Source organism: Acanthisitta chloris, unplaced genomic scaffold (assembly GCF_000695815.1).
Source record: "Acanthisitta chloris isolate BGI_N310 unplaced genomic scaffold, ASM69581v1 scaffold14279, whole genome shotgun sequence".
NCBI lineage: Eukaryota > Metazoa > Chordata > Aves > Passeriformes > Acanthisittidae > Acanthisitta > Acanthisitta chloris.
The window spans coordinates 45,924-67,340 of NW_008689898.1; the positions used below are offsets into that span (position 1 = coordinate 45,924).

The window sequence follows — 21,417 nt, forward strand, 5'->3', positions numbered from 1 at the left end:
CTGAGTTTATGGCAAAACTGCCACTTACTTCAAGAGAAGCAAGATTTAGGCTGATACAGCTATTCCAGTTGGCCTTTGGTTTTGTGAGGAGGGAGGCGACACCTTATGTTATTCACTGAAACAGGTGGAAAATGTTTGAAAGTATAAGAGTGCCATGGTTTGGCCAGCAGCACCTACTCTTCATGCGACGTGCCACAGACGTCCAAAGTGGATCTTGGGAGAATAACACATCATGGTTTTGAGGTTTTAAAGAAGGACAAAAAGAAAAAAAATACAGGAAAACTGCACTCGAACACTGATTCACTCTATAAATTGATTTAACTTTCTGACACTCAAACTGAAAGTTCAAAGAGGTGACCTGGTTTTTCAAGATGCAGGTCTGCTTTGAAATCATTTAGCCAAAAAGGTCCCTTTCAACCTAAACAATTCTATGATTCTATGAAATGTCACCTTTTTCTTGAGATGGTATTAGCTCTCCAAAAGCATTATCCATTAATTTTGAAGTATTATTAATCATGTATTTAACACACTTTCTCCCCAGTCTGACAAAGACAAGTGAGACCAAATCTACACAGAAACCTGCTTAATAGGCAGGACCATAACTGTCAAAAAGAATTCAATCTAAGTTTGTAATAAAAAGACAAGAAAAAGTGATTTTAAAACCACCAGCAAGAATTGTTGTCCTGGCCAATGAATCACATCAAGTAATTTATGGACTTTGCACACTAGTCAGGACCTCAGCAGTCAGATCAAAACATGCTAATCACATGAAGCAGCAGTGAAATCTCCTCCGTGTATGGCTATACTGACTGGCATTCATGACCTGACATGAATGTGCTGGTCAAAGTACAATGAGATCTCTGACCACAAATGATAACAACCTTAGCTTTATGCCACGCCCTGAAGGCAAAACTTTGGAAAATGCCTGTGTTCCCTGGCCTCTTCAGAATCAGCACAGATCATGGGTTCCTTCATGGGGATTTCCACTCATCTTAGTTCTTTGGCATGGAACCTGTAGAGCTTTTTTCCCTGTACTCGAACACACTTGATGCCTGTTTATCTGAGTACTGTGTGCAGGTTTGGAATTTCTTGCCCATGTCAGACTGGGGAGAAAGTCTTCTAAACACATAGAATCACAGAATGGCTTGGGTTAGAAGGAATGTTAAAGACCATCTAGTCCAACCCCCCTGCCATGGGTAGGGCTGTCATCCACTAGATCAGATTGCTCAAAGCCTCATCCAGCCTGGCCTTGAACACTGCCAGGGTTGGGGCAGCCACCACATCTGTGGGCAACCTGTGCCAATGTCTCACCATCCTCACAGGAAAAGACATGACTCATAATTTAGAAAACATAATGGGTAATATTTTTAGAGTGATAAAATCTTCTCAAAAAGGGAAAAGTGTCTATCTGGGCTGTCCTGGGGTCTACAGGAAACAGGCAACACTAAAAATAACAGTTTAATGGCACATTTCATCAACCAGTCTTGAAATGATGGGTTTGTTAGTCATCATTCCCTTCCCATTACCACTGCTCACAGTTTATTAGCAGGTTCTAGAGTATTCTAGGTTATGCTCTGTCCCATGTCTTAGAAATGACTGAACTTAAATCAGTGTGAACAATATAATCGTTCAAAACATGCTGGAACCTTGGCTGTTAATGCATCAGCTAAGACAGAAATAATTTATCAGCTAGCAGCACAAATAAACAATATTCACGTATTCCTTTCCCTGCCTTTTGCCATGTTTGATTCCTTAAAACCTACTCCATTTTTCTGTCTTCCTTTTTTCATTTTGTGCCAGCTTACCCTAGAAAACAAAATAGTAGAGACCAGCAAACATTCCCTCTTTGATGTCTTCCATTCATCTTATTTTCCCCTCCTCCTCTTAGCATTTGCTTCACATGTAGTTTTGGGTACATTTATCTCCTCCCATTCAATAACCTTTCATTGCTCTAGCAATAATAGCACTAGATATTTAAGTCTACTTTCTCAAACATTACAGTTTTAGCAATTTGATCTGTTCTGAACTGTAAGCCTTTAGACATGGGGATGTGGAGAAGTCTGTTATTTCTCGGCTGTAAAGGTACCCTTTACTCTGTGGTTGCACCTTGGCCAACATGTGTGGAGTAGCAGGAGAGAATTCCGCATTTCCACTGCTTTTCTATTCTACCTTAGCTTTTCTACACCATTTCAATGAACAGGAGGGACATGCTAGACAGTAACACACAGAGGAACACACCTGGAATCCTAAAGTACTTCCATGTGTTCACTGTTGCTAATGAACGACAAAGTTAGCAAATATGAGAGGCTCCATTTCAGGAATACTTACATGGGCAGTGTGAAGAAGTGACAGAAAATGAAGTTATTAATTACAAAAGACAACAAAATGGTCATTGCGATACTGTGAGCCACTGTGAAATGAGTTTTCACAGTGACTGCTATGGTACCCTGCCTTTAGAAATGCATGGAGCCAAACTTTTCAAAATCAACTTGACAATTTATTACTGTCTGCAGTGTGAAAATGAATTGGCCAAATACTGTCCCCAAAAAAGTTTTTCTCATTAATGTCAGGCTGCAGAATTCCAGATTAAAACAGCCTGGAGGCTTTCTGCCCTCCAACAGATCTCAATTATTTTTTCCCCCTTAAGGGAGAAATGACCAACTAGGTCTTGCAGCAGCAGGTTTATGGCTAGTACACTGTCAACATTTCCAGGAAAAGCCTCTTTTCAGGGGTTTCTGACACTGTTGTAGAGCTCACTCAGACTACAGTTATTTTTTTTTGCCTAACAAACTCTATAAATTTTTTAATAACCCTTTAAAAATAAATCTTGCTTAGGCACTCAGCTAATGGGAACTGTCTTTTCTGGATCTCACTTTCCATTCCCAACACAGAAGTCGATCTCAGGGAGATGTTTAATGGAAACCTGGTCAGTATCCACTCTGCAGCCCCTGCTATCCATCACAAAGCTAGGATATGCCATCAGCAAGGGGGGATAACCGCGTCCAGCACAGTCAGGGCTGTTCATGTGGCCTCTCCAGGCTGCAGCTGTGCCAGCTGATGGGATTATCGCGCTTAGCCTTTCTCTGCTCTTAATCATTCATCTTCAACCACAGCTACTGCCAATTTGGAGCAGGGTTCTGCTAAGCCAGCTCGTTTTGACTGATACTGATTAAAGGAGCACTGGGGAATGGTGTGATGCTGATTAGAAGAGCACTGGGGAATGGTGTCCTTCCCAGACAGCACAGCCATAGCTGGAATAGAACACCCAAAGAGCCCTCACACACCCCAAATTCTGGGATTCTTCCCGCTAGAGTACGTGCAGGGTAAAGCCATGTGCCTTCCCCCAGTATGTATTCACTGTAACGACATTCTGCAGGCTCAAAAATTTCCCAATTCCCTGGACAACTGCAGGGAGGTTAAGGCACCTATGGCAGATGCCTGCCCCCTGACACTCTCTGCCTTTTGTATTGTATTTGCGGTAGGTTCCACTGTCAGCTTCTCCCACCGGACGTGGCCATGAGAAATTGTGAATGCAAAGCCCACCTGAGATCAAGAAGGAGCTGATCTACCTTCTTCTCTTTTCCTCCCTTACAAACATCTTATCCTAATCCACAGGAAAAATCTGGGAGCTTCCCTATGGACATGCATGTTTATGAACATCCATGGACTGCTCTTATTTACATATAATAAGAACCAAATGTTGTTAGGGACACCAAAAGGTCAGTACAGACACAGACACAGCCACTACTTGCTAGACCATTGCAGACACAGAGTAGAGGAACTACCCTGAAGATTGCTAGCTAAGCAACTGGAAATTCTGCCTGTTCAAAAGCGATGCAGAAAGTGTAGAAAGCCCATGGCATGGGGGTTGAAACTAGATGATCTTTAAGGCCCCTTCCAACCCAAACCATTCCATGATTCTATATGGAAAACCCAAATTCACTACTTTCTCAAATCCCCATCTAAGGAGGGTCACAACGTGTTAAGGAAGAGCAGATTAAGGATATGTTGCTATAAATTCCAGAGGTACAAGTTTAGATACCTTACTCTTGACTTGAAATTACTAAATGAGCTCTCATTCACACCAAAAGTTGTTCTGTCCTCACTCATGGTGTGGTTCTCACTTGCTCGCACCAATCTCATTATCCTGCTCATTGCCTGTGTCCTGGAGAAATGTTGCAACTTCACCCTACTCATCAAGCAAAGGAGGCCACAGGGGATTTCAAAAGCAAATTTCTTAAATCAGCTCTTGCTTGTTCTATACTAAATGTTATGGACTGTGGGAATTATGGAGTTGAAGGTAACCAAATGCAAGCTATTTTTCTATATCCAGAATACCTAAGAAGTCAAGACTGGTAAAGTTTGAGGTTTAAAATAGTTGTCAAAGTCTCTCTAAAGAAGTCTTTCCCCAACCAGGCTGAGAAATAAAATCACTTCTGTTTTCAATGAGACACTCAAAATGTCATTCTTCCATGAGCAATAGTGATTGTGGGGCATAGAGAGAACTGGCAAACTGGTTTTGTGCAAACAGCAAACCCAGGAATTATGTTAAGGGGATTCAACAGCTAATTTTTTAAAGAGAATGTAAATGTTGATCTAAACATTGGCTTGGCAGTTACCTGGATCATACAGATACACAGCTAATTCTCAGGGTGGAGTGGGTTACCATGTCCCTGACCTGGACAGTGACCATCTGCGCATGTGCTCTCTGCCTGTGGTGAGTGTGCAGCAATTCTACTTATCTTAAGCCTCTTTTATTGAGGGCTAAACTAAATCAAATCAACTTACATTTATGGGGGGCCAAGAACACCTACCAGGCAGCTGCTGTGGCTCAGCTGACGTGTGGAAGCACAGACATCCCCTGTAACTCAATTGTGCGACTAAGCCTCAACGTTTCTGGGTATGGACTCAACTGGAGGCTGAAATTAAGTGCAATTTCAGGTCTACCTTCTTGCAGACTGAAGTCGTGCATATGTCTAATGTTAACACTTCACAGCAGGGCAAATTCCATTGCTACATACCAAAGCTATAATGATTCTGTGAGTTAAATATAATATAAACAGGTTTGTTTGTGTTGAAATATTTGAACACCTATCTGCAGTGTTAGAAGTCTGAATAATAGCAGCACAGGAATAACTACTGCACAGGAATGAAATCATGATAATCATGGAATGGACAACAAAAACTCATGATAGGCTATTTCATAAGCACACAGAACTATTATTTTTATATATGCATATGCAGGCATACAACATAATAAAGGAAAATGCAAAAAAACCTCAACAAACACCAATAAGAAAAATTAAAATGTTAAAAGTCTGTCTCATTGAATAAGTGAGACTGTGGTTGGAAGCATAGCAACAGACATTTGTACTCAAATCTTCAACACTTCAACTCTTTTTGCAATGTAAAAACAAGGAAAAACAATGGTGATCTCATGAAAGGCCAAATTCAAAGCACAGAGAGTGCTCCTCCCATTCAGGCAGGGTATTCATTATTATTTTAAATATGCAGAGTCTAAAAAGCTATTAAAATATCTGAGCATGGTGTGTATCCTTTTAATTCTGCACATACTCATCTTGTTGTTTCATCAAGCACTTGATATCAAAGGTTTTCTTTAAATGCAGGTGTGAAAGGTGTGTGTACAAAAGAAGGAACCATCTTGCTGGCTATTCAGTCTCGAGGAGCACATGAAAGAACCTGATTATGGCAACCTAAGCAATTTCTTTTCATTCTGAACTAGGATTCTTGGGCCACAGAGCTGCTTCCACCCTTTCTGCACATCCAAGACTCACAATGATTTCTGCAGGGTACAAGCAATGTGATTGAATTTACATATTTTTTCAGTTCAGGTAGCGAAATAGTCTTACCCCACAAAGTGAGGCTTGCCAAGTCCCATGCCCTCCCAGCTCCACGTGGCAATGACTTCAGTCAGATATTCTGGCCAGTAGTCTCAAGGCTGGGGTTAAACAAGCAGTTTGTTCCTCTCTTACATAAGCACCGAAAGACAATACTACATTCGAGCTCATAAAAATATTTTAATTGGTGATGATTTCCAGACAACTATGTCAAAATTAACTCAGAGTTGATGCCTACTTGCTTAAATTTCATTCATCTGGGTTCAAATTATTTGCTTAAAAGAAGAAACATTTCCTTTTATACACACTTTGGTTTCAACCTCCAAAACCATTGCTAGAAATTAGTCCCAACCACCCAGTCAGCTGCCTTAGAAACCAAGCTCAAATCCATCACTTTAATGACATCAATAACAAATACACAACTTTAAACCCTATTGTGAACAGTGGCATACCAAGAAGCATGTGTAGCTGTCATCTCGTTAGTCACTAGAAAAACACCAACAAAACCAAAAGAGCCTAACCATGACAAATTATTCAAGAGTTTAACCTGAGATGTTAATGAGCACTAAATAGCTTGTTTTCATGCTTGCTTAAGGAGATTTGTTTAAAATCCCACCAACCTCCCCTGAATGTCAACCGACGAAGCTGTTCATTCTTGTCCAGCTGGTTTTCCTATTCCAGCTAAAACAGCAGGTTGCAAATGTTTGGTTAAGGATGGCTGCCTTCCCCACCCCTCAAGACACACATGCATGCGGAGGCAACCGCACCAACTGTAGAGGTTCCTCCCCTCGGCTGCACAAAAGTGGCCGATACACTTCACAAAGTCAGAAAATGTACAGCTGATGAAAGCTTGTGCATTTGATTGCAGTCAGTCAGCAGTCAGTGGTATAAAAGAAATGTGAAAATAATATATCCAGGAGTTTCAACTTTCCAGACTTTCTATCTTGTCTGATTTTCATCTCTCCAGGCTTTAAAGCTTCTAAGAAGGCACTGAAAGTGCCTGGTACCTGCCATCTCTGAAAGCAGCACCAGGTATTTAACTCCGAGCAAGGGTTGATTTAATGACAGGCTTGCTCCTACAAGCCATCTTTACCTCCTGAAATGCCTTCAAGGAGTTAAAGGAATTGGGATCTGGAGCCTCAGACAACTATGTTGTTCTGACACAGCAATATGGAGCAGCAATGTATGGTGAGAGCCCAAAGCTAACAGGATAGGAAAAATAAAGCCCATTTCTTCCCATCTATGAAATGCAAAATATATAAAGATGTGTCCATTTATGAAAAGAAAGTGAAGCTTTCTGACTCATATTGTGATATACCTTGGATGGAAATATGCCTTAAATCCACAACTTGATTAAAAAAGACCCTTTGATCTTCACTGTCTTCCCATATTCCTATCATTCCTGGAGTAATGTAGTGTCACTACTCATACTTCACACCGGGGTACTGAGGCCAAGAGAAAGAGGTACCTAATTTCCACAGATATCAGCAGCCTTGGATATCTGCTTAGAAGGATTTTCAAATGCACTAATGTCATAAAGACATCAGAAGCAGATGACAGACCTGGAGCATCCACGTCCAAATGTGTCATTCACTGAACCACACTCCTACATCCCTGCCTTACTCATGTGGCCACAGAGAGCTGGTCTTCAAAATTTCCTGACATGAGGATTAAAGGATATAAAAATGGCAAAGGTTAGGAGTGTTTTGTTCTCTTTGAAAAGAAACATTTCTTCTAACAGAGAGCCTTTATGCTGATGGTTCAGATATGCTAACATTGCTTTTTGCTATATACAGTCTAAATTGTTAATTCCGACAAGACCTGAGCAGGCTTCCAAAACAGGAGCAGTATCAAATGCACTCCAAAAACTGTGTATTGTGGTCCAATGTAAAACTGTTCTTCAGTCCATATGGGATATCTCAAGCATTTGCTGAGTCTGGCTTTACATTTAATGGAATTTATGTTGGAGAAACCATTTTATTTTGACCAGTGTGAGGTTTTTTGCCAAAACTATTTTTTTTTTTGCTTTACATTTTGGGCCAAGTTTCACTTTCCTCTTTGAAGAGATGACCAAGAAGGCACAATTTTTCCATGTTGCATATGAGCCCTAAAATCTAGTTTCTCCCCAAACTCATGTCCTTATAAAAATGTGAAGCCTTCCCATAATTTTAAGTTGTTCTGTAATACTCAGAATCAATTAAGTGAGGGATTTTGGAATTTTTTTTAATAACTTGTAAAGTTGGGAAGTTTTCGGTGTGGATTCTGGAACTAAAGCTCAGGGCACACTGAACTAATTTAACAATGTAAATGTAAAAAGATATGACCCATAAGTGACAAATTAAAGAGGGAATGTAAATGGCTTGCAAAACGCATTGCCCTCCACTGCTGAGTGCTTACACAGCTCAGCCACTCCAGGGTCAACATTTTCTGGCAGCATCAGACAATAAAAAAACGCATAAACTTGCTGTGCATGGTAAAGCTACTGTGTCTGACATAACACTAACGCAGAGGCCCATGGAGGTGACTGAACCCTGGCTCCCAGCTGCATCAATCCCTGTTTTAATCACCCTCCTGACAACACTTCTCTTTCAGCTCTCAAGCTGCTTGGCTCCCAAGGATGGGAACACTGTGAGAGTAAAAGACATGGGGAAAAGCTTAAATTAAGTTGTAGTAGCCAGGGGAATAAAACTGATTGTGAAAGTGCCTTTTGCCCAGCACTCAGATTTGTCACCAAAAAAAGTTTGTTTTAACTTAAAATAAAAGCGCAGGCAACAGAACATTCAGCCCTGAGTCTCACGCCAGTGAAAAGCAAAGGACTCAATAAGGAGCATACTCCCTGCAACCCCACTTGTGGAGGCACCTTCGAATAAGAGAGCGTGTTTTGTAGAGAAGGAGGGAAAGATTTCTGTGCAGAAGCAGACCTCAGGTATAACTTGCAACACTGCCTGCTTCTGATCAGCTCTTCCAATTTACGAATCTGTTAAAACTCCAGTTGCTGATTTAAAATGGACCAAACACCTTGGGTCAATCACTGGAACAAGATGCCCAGGAAAGTGGTGAAATCACCACCCCTGGAGGTGCTCAAAACATGTGGATATGGCACTTGAGGAGGTGTTTTTGGGTGGACCTGGCAGCGCTGGATTAATGGTTGGACTCAATGATCTTACTGGTCTTTTCCAACCTAAATGGCCCTATGGTTCTATGATTCTTCAGTGGCTCTGAGTCATGCAAAAGAGGAGCAGGAAACAAGAAGTCAGTGTTTTTTCACTAGCTGACATCAGAGTACCCAAACCCCCTCCAGACAGACGCACCCATCACCCAGTTATTTTTGCAGAAGGACTGGCCATTTACCCCAGATTTTACATGGCTCTGCACCCTCCCCAGGAGGCTCTTGGGAGACTGAGGAGACTTTCTCCATATTTACACATTCACTGACTTCAGGTGCACCTCAGCAACCAGACTGGGTCTGAATTGCGCCCACCATGAGGCCCAGACAGTGCCTGGGCACAGGCTAGGGCTGCCTCTCCCCTGAGCTGAAGGGGACTCAGTCAGAGTGGGACTCAGGGGACTTGTGCAGAGCTGCCCCGGGGAGCTTTTATGGCAGAGTTTGGGGGGGGTTTATCAATGTTTATTTCCTGTGGTTGTGGCTCCTAAACATTGGGGGAAAGGGGGGGTTGCCTAAAAATACTCCTTTTCAGCAGCAGCACTGCCCTCACTGGCTCTCTTGGTGAGGCAAAGAGGCATTGAGGTGCAGGAGGACCCGCAATGAGGAGGCTTTGCACCTTGGGCACACTGAGGAGCCCTGGTCTTCAGCCCAGACCTCTCTGGGCTCACACCCAGTGTGTGTGTGTGTGTGTGTGTATGTTACAGTCTGCAACGTCTATGTGGACTGTGCCAATTCAGTTGAAGTGTATGCACCCCAAATTACCCCTCTGAAGAGGCTGAGGGTGGAGAAGGAGAATCCTGCCAAATGCTGGTGCCTAGGGGCATGCTGCCTTCTAACCCACAACACCTCCAGAGGCCCTGCTGGCTGCCGTGGCCCTGGCTTCATCTTCTACAAAGGTTATTGCCTTCTTCAGTATGTCCCCAGCACACAAGCAGGAGTCACGCCATGCTCTCCTGGACTGCTGGAGATGTCACCTCACTCATCGCCTGTCGGTCACCAACCAGAGACCTGACCTGTTGATGTCAACACCAGAGCTGCTGCAGCACACAAGGAGACCCTGCCAGCTGCTGAGTTAATTTTCTATGCAGAATTTCCACTGAAGCTCATGGATTAATTTTCAATGCAAATTAATAACATGTTAAATACGTTAGAGTTGGAGCTGGTGGGACGGCCTATCATTCCAGTCACCCAATGTTTCCCATTATAAGACCCAGTTTTCAGCTGCTCTCAACTTTACTGAACTTTGACTGCTTGTGTTCCATTTTTTCTTGCATGAGTATGGAACACGTTTCTCTAATTTCAACCAAAACGGCTCAGACATTCCTGGAAATGAGTTAGCTCAGGGAAAATGCAGCACCTTAAAAAACATTTTTGGCAATCTTTCCTTGAAGGAGCATTTTTGTCGCTCTGTTTTGGAGCAGAGATTTGAAACTTGGCTAAGCAGGCTGGCTCTTTTTTTCTTTTTTTTTTTTTTCAGAATCTCCACGGAAATCCATCCAGATTTGGTAAAATTATAAAACTTTGAAAAACATAATTTCAACGAATGGAAATTCCTTAGATTTTATCAGTTAAGAGCTTTGATTACAGCTTGGCAAAGGTAGCTGATGCCTGGCCCACAGATTTATGCTTCTGCCACACGATTTTTTGTAATGACTACAGTTAAGTTGGTTCACAGATCATATTCACTGTGTGAAGACTGAGAGTAAGTGGGTGTGCTCCATCCCACAGGATGTCGCTGTCCTATGGATAAACCAGCACATGCTCTTACAATAAAGGACCTTTTTTTTCTCTCAAACACCCAACAGGCATGAATTAAAGCCACACTGATAACCCATTGGCATGTCCCAATTCTGAGTGCTCAGACATGGATTTTTCCTACTGTAATTTTTGTCTGTAGCATATGCATAAAGTAAGACCTAGAGCTACAGGTATCTGCTCTTGAATAAAAAAGATCTATTTGTTTTATGTCAACCAGTTGTTATTTATCTGATGTGTAAGTATCCCCTTGTCACATACCTTAAATCTACTGTTTATTCCCTTTTACACCAAGCGACCAGAGAAAAACAGTTCTCATTTAATTTGCATGGAGTGTATGTAGTTACTAAGGTGTTTACTTTGCATCCCATAGACATAAACACACTTCCCAGAAAGCTTCCTTCATCTTTGAGCTGGGGCTAAAGAACAGTATCTGTTATCTGGATCTTGGAAGCACCAAGTCTCTCCGGCTCTCTCCTATAATAAAGATGATCTCTACAAGCCAACTGCTATCAGGTTTCTCTTTTGCTGCCATCTTTCAGGAACAGCAAATATGAAGAAGAGTGAAACTAATAACGCAGATCAGTAAGTCTGCACACATGCAAAGCACAAACCCTACCTAAATACTGTCTGAGTATGCTTGGTGTGCTGTAATCCTGCTGCCCTAATTCCCAGAGATGCTTATGACTATGTGTCATACCACAGGCGATGAATACTGCTGCGTGAGACTTCTTCATGGCACTCACAGACCTACCCTGGGCTCACTCTTCCACAGCAGAAGATAAAGGCTAATTAAACTGTCTGACTCTGCCGTGAAGCTGATGAGGATCACATATAAAAGCCAGACTGTTGCTGAGCTGCAGGGACCACAGCTTTTGGGAGAGGAACAGTAACAAGTCCATCAGAAGGGCAAAGATGTTTTAAAGCAGGACATACATTTCCGCACTGAGTGCCTGAGAGTTTTAACCAAGCAGGCATGGAAGAGGAAAACATAAAAGATCACATAGTGGTTATTTATGTCTAATGAAAAAGGGCTCACCAGCACCCTAAATTGCAATGTGCTTCAGAGAGCAGCTCTTCAATGCAGCTGTTGAGAAAGCAGGCACTAAAGGTCTCTTTTAAAAGGTATTAATGATGATAGAAAGAAGCATAAAGAAGCATTTCAACGTTTTGTGCTGCTGCAGTTGCTGGTAAGCCAGGTAGTTCAAAGCTGACACAGGTACCTGCATGGCACTGAGTGCCAGCTCTGTGGTTGAGGCTGCTCCACATCCCCTCTGTAAGTCATGGTTCTTCACCATTCACCCCTATTGACACTTGTGATGCTTAGGGTGGGATAAATCGGCTTCTAAATTTTACATACAACTCTCTCTTGACTGCAATGGACCGGGGATGACTCATTGAGAGACCATATCGAGCTTATAGGTAGCTACAGTTGCCACCCTGCGCCTCTGAAAATGTTACCCATATGTCCCTTTATAAAACGGATTTTTATTTGGACTTCTTAGCTGATGAATCAAAACACTGAATAATTTACATTCACAGCTCTGTCGCTGAGCCCTCTTCTGTAGTGAACACTTCTGTCTACAGAGGTGGTGATGTTCTTGCAGTGCTGGTTTTACAAACACTTATCAAAGATGTCAAAAAAGACCAAAAGTGGGAGTGGACCCATAGCCCAGATCATCAAAGCCAAAAACGGTTCAGTGTGAAAGAAAAAGGTCTGTTCCACAAATCTAGAGTCTATGGTGATAAGAGATGGAAGGGAATGAAAAATTAAATTATTAAACTATTAAATTATTAAATTAAATTATTCTTCATATCATTGGCATCCTAGAAATGCTGAACCAGCTCTATTGTACTTCATATATCTACAGTGTTTTACAAATTCACTAGATAAATTGAATTAATTAGAGCACATTGTTGTATAAGAATCTGAATCTGTGTCCTTGATTACATACGTACATATGAAAAAAAACCCCAGAAAGTATTCCATGTATAATTCCCTCTGTACTGGTAATCAGCCTTTTGTATCACACAGCACTTTATTTCCAGGTCTCTATAGCTTTCCAGCTTCCATACTACAGAGAAACATAGGTCTGAATTTTCAATCCACCACAAATAATTGTGAGTACCATCCCTTTTCAATGGGTAATCTCTGGATGTCTGATCCCTTTCAAAATAATCAGTTAAAACTGGGCTTCTTGGAAAATTTAATCTAGGATTTTACATATGTAAACTAGTGCAGACCTGGGATTACATTGGTGGCTGCTCTTTTCCAAGAAGATGCTGCACCAATGTGAAACTGCTCTATATAATTGTCTACCTGTCTTACGACATGTAAGTGATAAGTCTGGCATATAATGAGCTAGATCCCTGTTTCTATAAATTAAGCTACAAATGCAAGAGCTGGATTCATCCATTTCTTCCCCAGCGCAATTCTGTGGTGCTTGTAGAGGTGATGATTTTTCTGTTGAGCTCTAAGAGCAATGAAATAAAACAGCATCAAGTGCCTCTGACTACACATGACACTGAAAACCATGCCTAGTACTGCAGGAAGGCAAGAATGAGAAAACCTACGAAGATTTAAGGAAGCAGACAACTAATTGGCATTACTCACACGGATTACTGACAGGCAGGAAACAGATTCTACACTTGTAAGCAGCCTGATTAATACCTCCTTTGGCACCCTGCATTCAAACAAGCAGGGCTAATAAAGAAGCAGGACTACTAAAGAAGCAGGGCACTATGAAGTGGGAATAAAGTTCACAAAATGAAGTAGGGAGAGTTTGAAGAGGGATGGAAGCAACAAACATTTATGCTGGCAACAATAAGGTAAAAGAGTTTACCTTCCCAGGCTGTGGGAAAGATTACATCTCAGAACCACAGGAGAATGGGCAGCATGTTAAGTTTGGATAAGGAAGGAACAATTAGTATGTTCTGTTGTAAAGCAGAAACATTGGAATCATAGAGTATTTCCAAGTGTTAGGAAAACCTTTAAATGTGTTTGCCAATATTTTTCACCTTTAGGCAATACCTACACAGTATATTGTCACCTTTATGTTGTTTCTTATGTAGCTGCAATATTTTAGTTAGTGTGAGAATCTTACTTTGCCTACAGTCAAATAATTCAAGTTTTAATCTCTGCAGTTCACACAATCCAAGCTGAGAGGGCCTGAGCAGCACCTGACTACCAAAATCCTGCAAAAGGTGATAATGATGCCTTTGTAGATAGCAGCATTTTCAAGGTATGCGTGTATTGCACTCATGGTAGCTGTAGAGACACTTCAAAGCCAGCTTTAAACGATTCCTTACGTTGTCATAAATGCAGCAGGGACTGTTCACAGTTCAACCCAAGACAAAGACCCCCCTCAAGAAGGTGGGTGGGTGAACAGTGAGTTAACCTATGCTGAGCTCCTGTTGCCTGTTACTGGACTGCTGTCACTACCTGACCTACTTGCCTTAAAGCTAACCAGGGTTGTCTGAGTTTCACAGCAGTCATACACTTTAGTACTATAATATCTCATAATCTCATCTGATTCCAGCCATCTCAAAAACAGGGTGCCTAGTCTACGCTAGTCATCTAACCTCCATTTAGTATGAATGGAAAGGGATGATAGCTCCAAAGGGCACCTCATTTAACTCTAAGACAGACATTAAGATATGAATCACTCTCTGCAAGTGCCTGTATCTCTTCATTCACTTCAGAGGAAACCTACCCTACATTTCTAATTTCTGAAGAGCTGAAAGGCATCCTCAGCCAACAGTAAGCCACTACTGTGCTGAGTAATCTGGGTCTACTGTAGATGAGATGTGTAACAGGGGATCTGAGCAGACACACACACACTCAGGAACCCAATTCTTCATAAGAGTAAGGTTTCCGGTGTCCCAAACGTACTGCAGCATGAGATCATCACTAAGTTTCTTCCCCTGAAGTTTCAATTAAGTATGATATTCATCCTCATTTCCTCTTCTGCATTCCTTGTCTGGTTAAATCAGCATCTGTGTTTCACGTCTGGGATGACCATGTTTCAGTGGAGAATGAAGTTTATACAGAGAATAAAAATATTTTTTATAAAAACTTTGGACATAAATTTGGGATTGACAGCAAGCAAGTACTACCTAAGTACTCCACTTACACTACTCTGATGCAGCATCTCCCAAACATATTTGCCCTGTTCCCTACTACTCCCAACCCTCTGTGGAAAGAGAAGGGAGAGGTGTAAGAGGTGGTACACTGAAGTGTGAGAATAAAGTGCTGATGTTAGTAGCAACAAGTTAAATGCATTTCAAAAATTACTTTTCTCTTGGGAGAAAATTATGGAACCAAATGGGCTGGTAAGAGCTACCTTAATGCCTTATTTTATACCATCATCTCCCACAGTACTTATAGGGTGTACAGTCACAGACTTATAAAAATGGTCAACCTTTTTCTTTTCCTCCTAGTCATGCCCTATGGAGATACACAGTGAAGTCACTTCCACTGTTGACTTAATTTGTTTAGTTATAACCCCTTTTCCCATCTGTACTTTGAGAGGAGACTGTAAGCTATTCAGAGCAGAAGTCTCTTATCATATGACTAAGCAACACAACTACACAGAGGGCCCATGATTTTTTGTAGCTTGGAGAGACACTTTGAATATAAACAGCAATAGCTGCAGTATCAAAAAAACGCTGTGATGGCCAACTTACATGCCAAGTATGCTAGGAATAGACTGCTTGGAAGCAGTGTTCCCTCTACAATGGGATGGAAACAATCTATCCTGTTGACAAATACAAACCAAGACTGCATTGGTGAGGACATCTTTCAGAATGGCTGTCTGCTCAAATTCGCCCATTTGTTTTACATAATCTTTTCAAGGTCTTTTCCCTCTCACATAACAGTGAATACATGAACACTGTCACCTTTCTGGACAGCAATGTCCTCCTATGGAGAGAGCCAGATGCTGTCACGTAGATCACTGAGATTGCAGAACTGCAGTGTATGAATTCAAGCCATGAGTAAACTAAGTAGATTTTGCTTTCATCTCACTCTAAACACCACACCAGCAGAAAAAAAGTCACAATCACCGGAAAAGAAATCATTTTGTCTCAGACAATGAGTTTTTATGCATGAGCCCCTCTGTAGACACAGTGGAAGAAACAAGAACTGACTAGTCCTCAGGATGCAGCTACGAGCCTGACAGCCTCTTGGTCACCTTGTTCCAGCAGCATGTATCATAGAATCATAGAGTGGCTTGAGTTGGAAGGGACCTTAAAGATTATCTAGTTCCAACCCCTCTGCCATGGGCAGGGACACTATCCACTAGACCAGGTTGCTCAGTGCCTCATCCAACCTGGCCCTGAATGCTTCCAGGGACAGGGCCTTCTCTGGGTGTGCCAGTGCCTCAGTACTGGTTGAGGTAACCTTAAGGAGCCCTGGTCTCTGGGTTACATACTCATCTCAAACGCAAACCTAAACCACTGGCATGTGTAATGTCTGTCACCTTTGATGGGAAACAATTGAATCAGCCCACCAGTTTCTTAAGGCCTCTGGGAATGTTCAGAAGCCTCAGTCTCCAACTAGTACAGTTCTATGAAAACACACATTTTACTGGTTGAGGTAACCTTAAGGAGCCCTGGTCTCTGGGTTACATACTCATCTCAAACGCAAACCTAAACCACTGGCATGTGTAATGTCTGTCACCTTTGATGGGAAACAATTGAATCAGCCCACCAGTTTCTTAAGGCCTCTGGGAATGTTCAGAAGCCTCAGTCTCCAACTAGTACAGTTCTATGAAAACACACATTTGCAAAAAAAAAACCAGCAGCAAATGATGGTGAGTGAAACTATGACGTCTTGCATTTTACACTGCAAACAGGACCTGGTGTTGTACCACTGGAAACAGAAACACTACAACTCTTTACTGGGGACCTGAGTGCAGGAGGTAAGGTTTCAGCCTGTATGTGGACTGTGCTGATGCACAAATACACAAATGATGGTCTGAGAAAAGAACCTAAACCTCACTGCATGGCCATGCTGGACATTTGTTTGGCTGTATGATAACATTTTGCCTCATTTCTTACAAAGGAGCATTATAGCATACATTAAGCCTTACAAAGTCATTTAGAGCAACTTGTGAACCTCAAACCACCCACTCTGCCTTCCTCTGCTCCCACAGCTGCTGGGCAAAATCCAGACTAACCCAGCAGATCTCAGTAGAGATCCGTCACTCTGAAAGACACCAGCATAAACCACAGATTTTCTAACTATAGTTTGGATAAAACCCCAGGACTCGTTCACCATATCTCAGGCTATTTAGCATTGACTTTAATTAAAAACCTCCTCATGCCAAACAGTGTGCAGATGCAAACTGACAAGTTCAGCGTCTGCAGCACATAACCTGAAAAAACTGCTCTGTTTACAGAGGTAGATGCACAAAGTGAGACCTGTAAAATTTCCTCTTGTTCTGCAAACTCTCTCTCTCTGCACTGTCCTAATTTACCACAGCGCAAAAAACCCACAACCAAACCAATATATTCTAGGGAAGGAAATGGGGGCTGGTAGAGTGGTTTTTGAAGGCAAGCCAGAGAATATTCAAAACGGGGGACACACAGCATGTTTTAACTGCTGTGATAATTCTGCATAAAGAGATGTTAAGGCTCTAGCTCCTTGCTGTAGCATGCCATGTGTCCCTGAATAAAATTACTGCCATGCAGGCTGTTAGCAGAGGAATGCGTAAACAGACAATGTATCCTTGCATCAGTTCCACAAAATGTTGCACAACACAAATGCCTCTCGATGTGTCATTTCCTGCTTGGCCACCAGCCCAGCTCCTGACAGGCAGGCAACGAAAAAAAAAAGGAGAAAGAAAAAGAAAAAAAGGAGGGGGGTAAATTAAAAAAAGAAAGGCTAACTGAAAGATTTAAAGCTGTTCTGCTCCAAAGCACATTCCACTCGCCCCAGATTTATTCCTCCACCCTCTCCGCCTTTGAAAGAAAAGAGGGAGAACTTCCTAAAAACTGTTATGGTTTTATGTCGAGGAATCTCAAAAATCTCAATCACTTATCTGCGTTTTCTAAGCCGGGTCGGCCAAACAGTTAATGTGGAGGCTGAGCAGAACCTCTGGCTGGCTTTCGCTGCCTTCCGCAGCGTGCACAGACAAAAAGGCGATGTGATGTTTGCTCATACCTTTCATCACGTGTGCACCTTGCAAGCCGCGGCAGCAGAGAAATATTCGGGAGCTGAATGAAACACAGCAGTTTCCTCCCACTGAAATGCTTCAGCTCAAAGTTCAGAACTGCTTTTCCATTCACACTGATAAAGAAAACTTGGGGTTGATGACTTTGGAGCCTACCTTAAATTAGAGACACAGTAAAGCCTTTGGAAATCAGGCAAAATATAAAAATATGCAGACTCCTCCTCTCTCCTTCCTCATGATTTCCCTCCTGACACAGTTTCTCCCAAAATCAGCCAGAACGGAGGACATATCTCCTATTCAAAAGGCACCACTACAGAAGGGCAAATCATTATTTCTCTAGTTGTAATGAGGTAAGGCAAAGACATTAAAAGAGGGCTTAAGTAAAGATCTTGGGTGTTGTTTTGGTTCTGTTTTTTTCTTCTTTTACTTCCTTTACAGTGATCTCTGACTATCTGTCGGTCAGTTATGACCTCATGACAACTTACTTCTCTGGAAAACTTCTTTCAGCCCTCCCAGCTGGAAGGCAGCTCTGCTGGCTAAATTGTGCATATGGCAGAAGTTTTAGCTTGGATATGAGGAGAGAAAAATAGCTGCAGGATTTCCCAATGATTCCCAAAGATCTCATACAACTCTGTCTCTAGACTCCGTCACTCAGAGTGCAATGTGCAGTCTCAATCCAGCACAGAGACTGCAACACAGTAGATGTCCCTGGACAGTAATCTAGATGGAGTGAGATAATTAAAAATAAATACATCTTTTCCAAGGAAAAATCATCAGAAGACCTTTTCTCATCTAGAAATGGGAAAGTTTTCCTAACAGAACAACCTGACATCACTGTCTCTATTAAAATTTTTTAAAATAATAAGAGAGGCAAGCCAGCAAGCTTCTACAAGCAGATGTTTAATACGACTAAATGGCACTTACATTTAAGAACCTGACTTTCTGAAGTGCTGAGCATCCAAAACACAAACTGGAGTCCATGCATGCCATGACTGTTCAGCACTCTTGAAGTTGGGCTCTGAATGACTGATATCTGTCATGGCACTGCTGCTGCTCCTACTGCTGCTGAGAATCTCGCAGCACTCGTTTGCTCAAGTCAACTTGCCAACAGAAGGTCAGAGTGCCTTGCCTATAAACAAGCCTTACAAATTCACGATCTAAAGCATGATGTCATGTCTTAAAATGATAAGCTGGCAACAAAGTAGATGACATTTTGTAAAGATGTGCGTAATTTTATGTTTACGCTCCTCAGAATGAAGGTTCTAATAAGTCATCGGTTGTGTTCCTTTAAAGGGAAGTTTTATAACTGAGATGAATCACAACTGCAAAAGATCAAAGTTAAAAAACATCAATGATGCCATGGGGTACTTTTTAATCTTGTAATGAATGATGATCATGTGCTCTTATGAAGTTGCTCCAACTGCCAACGCCAGATGTGTATATTAAGAAAAAAGTTGTTTGTGATGTGACAGCTCTGGTTGAGCTGCCAGAGAGAGGAAAACTGGGATAACATGCTTGAGATGTTGAAGTGAAATACAGACCCTGGCAGAAAGGGGCACTATTTGTTGATACATAATTTGTTAAGACAAACACATTTGCTATCAGAGCTGCGCCTAGAATTCCTTATTGCCCCCAACCACTATGCAAATACCCGATACACTTCTTAAACAACTATTACTGAACAGTAATAAAACTACGTGAGTGCAGAGGCTTTATGAAAGAAGCAGTGAAACCCCACTTCAGTGAAACTCCCACAGCTCATTGGAGCTACTCTTTTCCTGCAAATTCAAGTTTAATAACAAATCATTCTGGAGATGTCATAGCCTTGAAAGTATCAGAAACAGACCTCAGAGTAGAACTTCACTAAGTATTTAGCCAAAACATTAAAGTTCAAATGGACATTCAAGCTCAAATTTGACATTCTTAACAACAACAACAACAAAAAAGACGTAGAAAGACACAATAACTCAATCTAGGCTGTAAAACTCAGTGACTGAACATTCCTACATTCAGCTATTCAATGAGAACAGCTCACAGGTATCACATACAGAGGCCTGACAGGTCTAAACTAAAAATCTCCAGCAGAACTCAGAAATCTTATAAACTTCTATGAACATAGTCTCACTTTCAGTCCACTGATAACCAAAACAGTTAGTGCCCATGCCAGCAGGTTCCCTTCTGTGCCACACACACAGGGTAGTCCACGTAATTTTCAAATCTCTCTGCTCCTTCACAGTGGTTATGTCCTCTGTTGGGAGATTTCCTCTTTTGCAGATGCCTCAATACATGGAAGCAGCTTCCAAAAGGGAATGGCTAAATTATATATACCTTGCTCCCTGCTTTTTATTTCATGAATGCAGTTTCCCCAGTGTCCTCCAAGTAAGTTACATGGAGCACCAGCTGCAAGTGAAAATTCAAAATGGGAACTGATTCAGCTGGGGAGAGAAGACAGAATGAAAATCCCCTTGCTGCAACATACGGACACCTCAGCTGCGAGCAGGTAGCAATTCAAGAATCTACATAATGAAATGTATCCATAGCTACTTGCTTCTTCTTAGCTGTTATTCAAGGTTAAACTCTAAGCCTGGACAGCTCTTACAGGAGGTATTTCAGTTCCCGTCTCTTGGTGTAAAAGGAGGTGACGCTGCAGCAAGTATTAGCACGAGAAACACTTAACTGCATGAATTCTGTCTATGTCTTTCTACTTCTGTCTTTGTGGTATTTTAAACAAAACACCATGAAAGCTCCTTGCAGGTCTCGTTTGTATGTGCAGATCAAAGGCAAAATAATTATTTGAGATGCTTCCATTATAGGGATCCTTTTAATGTGGTTATTCATCAAATAATTCTTAATCTCTAAGTGTAATTTAAATAACGCTATACCTGGTTAATCCAATCAATTTAGAAAGAGTCATTCTAGTTAGATTAAGAAAAAACTCCAGAACTGGCTCATCGGTGATACCCATATGATGTGAGGCTGGTTACCAGCTAAATGTGCTAGACAGAGAGACAGCCGGATAAATCCTGATGGATTAACCAGACTTGCCTGTATCTAAAAATAAGTGCTACCCATAAAACTGCTAGAACATGACAAAACACAATTATTATAAAAGTATAGCCATTGCAAAACAGATAAATCATTCCAAATAGATTCTTAGCAAGTTTGTACATCTACAAGATAAACAACTCTGAGTGAAATTCTCCTGGACTATGTTTAAGTAAAATATACCTTCTGTGCACAAACAAGAAACAAAGGCCATGCTGTTGATACACTGCTTTTTTATCTTTCTTTGGCCCCTGGGGGTCTATGATGAGTCCATAGCTGAACACCAATTTCAGGTATGATGAGATTAACCAGGTGCATTAATTATCTGATGGCAAAAGAATTTAAGGGCAAACAAAAAGGCACTATATTATATATTTTCTCTCTGTGCTAGGACTGATCCTGAGAGATCAGGCTCCTG

At 41.6% G+C, this 21,417-nt stretch overlaps 1 protein-coding gene across 1 annotated transcript in view; it reads right to left on the reverse strand.

Annotated features, from left to right (window-relative positions):
• LOC103808808 (runt-related transcription factor 2) overlaps positions 1–21,417 on the reverse strand; it is a gene marked incomplete at both ends in the record, with an annotated part of 57,167 nt that overhangs the window by 29,320 nt on the left and 6,430 nt on the right. The window lies entirely within an intron of this gene.